Raw genomic sequence first — 6,734 nt, 5'->3', positions numbered from 1 at the left:
GACAGACACATAGACATGTCCATTTGTATTCAGTGTAATAGGGACATTTGGCTTAGATGAGCCTCTAAGATGCCCTCGAACTAAAAATTCTTGATCTAGTGTGAGCATGCCTTAGAATTAGGGGAGCAGAGGGTCTGGGGGGAGGCAGAATCTTATATGTGAGACTTGTCTTGTCACAGTAGCAGGCACCTAGGTGGGGGCTTGGTAAACATTTATTTTTGTTTTGGGAACAATCTCTTTCATCATTCCCTTTACATGGGAAAAAAAAACCACTCAAGCTAGTGAAATATGAGTGAAATAAAGCAAGTATGCCTCCTGATGTACAAATTCTGTTCTACTTGTAGTTCATGGGCTTCAGAGCTTCTTAAGTTGATAGTCATTCTGTCAATGCCCCACCACATCGTATTGGCAGTTCTCAATTTGGAGGTCTCAAAAGGTGGAAACTGGTGCCCTTAAGCTATTTTTTAATATTGAAAAAAGTCTAATAGAATTTGCACATTCAGCCAAGACAAAGCCACAGAAAGCTAAGTACAATATCATGTTTCTTTGCTTTTGACTGAAATTATATTACTTGGTGTGGTTATCTCATGCAGATCAGAAGTTCTGAGGGAGTAAAAAATTGGGAAAATGAATTATTCCATAATAAATGTGGCTTTGTTAGATAAAAATCTTTCCAAATGTGGGCCCCACAGGGGAAAAAGTAATAAAAGGGATCCTTGGTGGTGAAAAGGTTGGAAAGCACTGGCCTCCACGTCTGGATGCCAAAGTTTGGCTACAGATTCAAAGCCTATGACCACAGAATCCTGGGATTATTGGCATCTGACACCCCTGATGTGGTTCCTGTTGGAAAAGCAAACATGCTCCCTGCCCAGCTTTCTAAAGTGTTATACATTAACTGCCTTACAAAGCACCATTCACGGGTGGATGGGTTTTTTTTGGATCATGGTTTACTGTGTTTTTGTACCTGCAGTGAAAGAACGTTTCAGAGGAAGCATAGGCTTGCCTGAAATCTACAAAGCAATGCTATTGCTGCACAAGCGCAGAGCTCATTATAACTTACAGCGCTGGAACAAGCTGTTCACATCTTTCTCCTTCTCATCAATAGCCTTCCTCTCGTACCTGTGAGAACGCACATTCCATCAACACCTTGGAAATGGGCTAAGAACATCCATTCGGTATAAGGAAGGAGGAGGGGCTCTGCAGGCTGGGGAGGGAGGGAGGAGGTTTGGAAGTGGCCCCATCAGAGAATGATTTCTACTCTTCCCATTGTCTAAGAAAGTTTTCTGAAGGAGTCTTAGGAGGAGAACTCAAAAAAACTTAGGAGAAGGGGGAGCTGAGGTTTCTAGAGAGAGAAGGAACTCCTGGAAATATTGATCCCAGCCCATATTTAAAATTTTTAAAAAATAGTAATTGTGCTAAAATACTCATGATGTAATATTTTCCATCTGAACCATTTTTATGTATATGGTTCAGTAGTGTTAAGTACATTCATATTGTTGTGAAAGAGGTCTCCAGAATTTTTCATCTTGCATAACTGAAACTCTGCACCCATTAAACCACAATTTCCCTTTTCCCCTTCCCTCAGGCCCTAGTAACCACCATACTACTTTCTGTTTTTAAGAATTTGACTATTTTAGATATCTCATATAAGTGGAATCAAACAGTATTTGCCTTTTTATGACTGACTTCTTTCACTTAGAATAATGCCCTCCAGGTTCATCACTATTGTAGCGTGTGTCAGAATGTCCTTCCTTTTTAAGGCTGAATAATATTCTTTTCTATGAATATACCATGTTCTGTTTATCCATTTGTCTGTCAGTGGACACTTGGGTTTCTTCCACGTTTTGGCTATCGTGAATAATGCTGCTATTAACATAGGTGTGCAAATATCTCATTGAGACCCTGTTTTCAATTATTTTCAATATATACTCATAAGTGGTACTACTGGAATATGGTAATTCTGTTTAATTTTTTGAGGAAGTGCCATGCTGTTTTCCATAGGAATTGTACCATTTTATATTCCCACCAGCAATGTACAAGCGTTCCAATTTCTCCACATTCTTGCCAACACTTGTTGTTGTCTGGGGTTTTCTTATAGTAGCCATCTTAATGGGTGTGAAGCGGTATCTCTTTGTGGTTTTGATTTGCATTTCCCTGATGATTAGTGATGTTGAGCATCTTTTCATGTGCTTGTTGGCCATTTGTATATCTTCTCTGGAGAAATGTCTATTCAAGTCCTTTGCCAATTTTTAATTGGGTTATTTTGTTGTTGTTATTGGGTCGTAGGAGTTCTTTATATATTCTGGATATTAACCCCGTATCAGATATGTGATTTGCAAATATTTTCTCCCATGCCATAGGTTACCTTTTCACTCTGTTGATTGTGCCCTTTGATGCTCCAGCCACATTTTTAAAGACAAGTAAAATGTGCTGAAATGGAGAAAGAATCCAGCAAGAATGATGTCCACAGGCTGGAAACCACATTAGATGATTTCTCCAAGTTCTTTCAGCTCTGTGTTTTTGAGTTCCAGTCCTGGTCATGCTCCTCCCAAGCTTTTCGTACACTCATATTAGCTCCAGGCTACTTCTAGATAGAACACGCTCCATTCTAAGTACCATTTCCCTTTATTACCCTACAACTTTCTTGCTGCTTTTTCCATGCCCGTGAGATCTGCCTTTTCAGTCTGCAGCATCATCAGTCTTGGGTGTTGTAACATGGCAGCCTCAAGTCCACTTGTAACCTTTCTGCCATCCCAGACAGAGACGAGTTTAAACTCTGCTTATATGGCAGCCATAGTGGCGGGACTGAGTGTAAAGGCCATTTGTTGTATTTCTCTGAGAAGCAAGTTCCTCTAATGGAAAGACCATCAAACCATCACTTCCTGGCTATGTGACTGTCGACAGTTCACTTCACCTCTCTGAGCCCTGAGTTTCCTATTTGTAAACATGAAGATAGCACCACCCACCCTGCTGGGGTTTGTTGAGCTTTTTTCAGGGTAACGCATGTGCAGGTGCCAAGCTCAGTGCCTGGCACACCACGGGAGAGCTCAGCAATTGGTTGTTCCTTCCTCTGGGCCCACACTCTTCAGCCAGAAGGAAGCATCAGACCCAGCCAGGGCCCATTCCACTCAGAAGCTGCACAGCACTGAAGGGTGGGAACAGGGGAAGTCCCTCACTGGCCCCTTGCCTCTGGTAGCCCTGTGCCTGGAGAAGCCCAGGTTCTGTGAGAGCCTGCTACTGCCTGGCAGGAGGCCCCCAAATGCCCCTCCTTGGTGATACTTTTAGCAGCCCTTTGCTCTTCCTGACCCGGAGTTCTTCCTATTCTTCAACTCACTTCCCTTCAGCCAGAACTGAACCCTTTTCTCCCTTGCCTTCCCACAGATTTAACCCTTTACCCAGCCATGTTGATTCAACCTCCTGAAAGTCTCTCAATTTTTCACCTCCTTTTTGTCCATACTGCCACTACCCATGTCCAAGCTGCTATCAGTTCTTACCTGGATCAGGAGATCACTGCACCCCATAATGCTCTCCTTGCCTCTCACTCTTGTGTCTCTCCAGTCCAGTCTCCCGGCAGCAGCAGGAGTGATCTATCTACAACTTTTATCCACTCATCTCACTCTCTTGCTCAAAACTCTTTAATGACTCCCTGGGTGCTCTTCACGGGGCAGCTCAAACTCCTTAATGTGGCTTACAGGCCCCACATGGTCTGGCCTTTGTCTGCCTCTCTGGTGTCATCTCTCACCACCTCTCCTCCATCACACTCCACACTTCAGCCATATTGGACTTCTTTCAATTGCTGCAACAAACAGTGTTTTTTTCTCAGAGCCTTCACCTACTCTTTTCCCCTCACCTGGAACATCCCTCCTCCTTCTGGCTAACTTTTTTCATCATTAAGTTTCAGTTAAGATGTCGCTTCCTCTGGGAAGGCTCTCCTACTGCCCCACCCCGACTGAATTAGGTACCCCACGTGATTCCCCTGCCATTTTGTGCTTCCTCATGTCACAGCACTTGACACACTGTGTTATAACTATTATCTACCTTAGCTAGACTTGGAGCTCTGTGAGGTGAGGGGCCACATCTATTTACTCTCTAGAGCCTCATCAGTGCCCAGCATGTAGCATGTTGCATGTTTGTCAAATGAATGAATTCTGGTTTACCTTTCCACTGTGGTCTTCATCCGCTCATTCCTCTGCCCTCTACACTCCAGGCCGCTCCACCTCACTGGAGGACTTTCTGATCCCCAAACACATTAGACATGGACATACCTCTTTACCTTTGTTTCTACTGGTCTTTGTGGCTGGAATGTCCCTATCCTCCCCTCCTCCCTTCTTTGCCTAACAAACTCCAACTTGTTATTCAACCTCAGCTCAAGTTTCATCTCTTCAGTGAAGCTTGTGCCTGAAGGGGACCATTAAAATAAAGATTTATTCTAGGCAGGTTAATTCTTAACTCATTCTTCATCATTAATGCTTTATTATACTAACTCTAATATCTAGGAGCCTTCATCACCCCACCCTAGCAGCCAGACTGCCCCTCCTCTGTGCTCTCCTGACTCCTGGCAGCACCACCATTACAACACTTTCTCAAGGCTTTGGGTGATGATTTTTTTGTTTGTTTGGTTGGTTGGTTGAATTTAGTTTAGTTTAGTTTTTTCCTGGAGGAGGTAGGAGGACATTGTGTAACCTTAAACCCCCTGGATCCGTGTAAAGGAACTTTGGCTCATTTCTTCAATTAAAATGAGACATAAATTCTGTGCCCTCCCCCACCTTTTGTCTTTTCCCTACCAGTGTGCCCACTCATTATTGAGACAAGCCAGGGCTGCTTCCCTTTCAGGAAGCATCATTTTTCCAATAAGGCTTTGATTGGAAACAGTACCTTTGCAGCTGGGCTGCTTTTAGCGCCGACTGGTGATAGGCAGCCTGGTCAGATGGAAAGAGCACTGAACCAGGAGTCAGGAGTCCTTAGTGCCAGCCCATCTCTGCCTCCACCTAAGTGTCTGAATGCAGTCAACTTCCTTTCCTTTCCTGAGCCTCAGTTTCCTCTTCTTTTGAACAATGAAGGGTTTGAACTTAATGTTTTGCTACTCAAAGTACGGTCTGCGGACAAGGAAAGTGGAGCATCAGTGGGTAGCTTGTTAGAAATGCGGAATCTGGGCCCCACCCCAAGGCTTGTAAATCAGAATCTGCATTTTAACAAGATCCTCAGGTGATTTTTCTCCACAATAAAGTTTGGGAAGCACTATGGATTTCTCAAAGAATCACGGAGGCTCTTGTTAAACATACAGCTTTCCTGGCTGATTTCCTGGAGATCCTAATGAAGTGGGATCGGGAATTTGTATTTATAACGAGTACCCCAAGTGACTCACATCCCTGGGTAAGCTTGGGAAACATTGGACATGTGGTTTATGAGGGACCTTCCACTTTTGACATTCAGCAATTCTGTGTGCAACTGGTTCATTACTGCCAATAGTAAATAGTGGCACATAATGCAGCCCTCCAGGACTTTCCCTTCTCTAAATTGGGTAAAACATTTTCAGAATCATCCAGCGCTGTGCAGGCAGGTGGGGAAAGGAAGAGGGATTACAACAACTTAAGCCAAGTCTTCTTGATTGGAGAAAATCAGCAGCCGCCGGGGTTCAAAGAGAAATTACCTGCTTACTCACGACTGTCTCCTTGAAGCAATCAGCTTTGATATAATCAGACGAAAGACCCTCTTGGAGTATTGAAAAGGAAGGATTAGAGATAGAGGGGGCAGTGTCTCTCCCACATTGGCAAGGGACTCAAGGAGAGGGGGGCCAGACAAGTTGACAAGGAAACCTGGGGAAAGCCTCTCCCAGAAAGGGATCATATTTTCCAAACCCTCGCTGTGGATGTGTGTCCTGACAAGGGATGTTTTCCGATTTGTGAGTATATTTATATAAAATTTTTAAGAAAGGTCTAAAAACGAAATCACATTTATGTATTTAACAAATCATCTTTATTTGGAAAAGGAAAAAATTACATGAGATCAGGACTGCCCTGGAAAGTCCAGGATAGAAAGTTGCCAGTTTTTCTCCATGTTTGAGTTTGTTTTCCTTATAAATATGCCTTAAGTTCCGTAGCTGGTAGGTCTTGGCTACATCTGAGATTTAGACAGGTGAAGAGAATGTGGAAGGGCATTCAGAGGGTATTTTTCTGGGCAGGAAAAGAAGAGTAGACTCGATCAGCAAGAGTGAAGTTTAATGAGCATTGCATAGTCAGGGCCCAAGTCAGGGGAGAAGGTGGCCAAGAGGGAGGCTACTGAGCTGTCCGGAACAGAGGACCATGTCTGGGGACAGGGGAAGCTAGGACTGAATTACTCAAGTCAAGGTTTTCCTTCTTTGACATTTTCTCCCTACATCCATCCGTCCACCAAATCCTGACACTTCTATATCAACAGCTCCTTGTCCCCATCCTTCCTCTCTACCACCACTGCTCTGGCCTAATTCATGGTCTTCTTATGTCTCCATCTGGACTCTTGCAACAGGTGCAAAGACCTGTTCTCAGTTTGTCTTTACCTATGCAAGATTTTTCTCAAGCTTGAAAAGGCAGTCCTTCTTCAGAAAACTAAATATAGAGAGATCTTACCAGAAATTATAGCCTCTTGAGTCTTTGTTCTTCCAGGAAAGATGTAAACTCTAATTCAAATGGCCCATGGGATCATATATGCTACTTAGGTCCTCACTGTGTCCCAGGGAAAAGGAAGTAGAATTCACA

This window comes from Equus quagga, chromosome 10 (genome assembly GCF_021613505.1).
Source record: "Equus quagga isolate Etosha38 chromosome 10, UCLA_HA_Equagga_1.0, whole genome shotgun sequence".
NCBI classification, from domain to species: domain Eukaryota; kingdom Metazoa; phylum Chordata; class Mammalia; order Perissodactyla; family Equidae; genus Equus; species Equus quagga.
Note: the sequence above shows the minus strand (reverse complement) of the source record.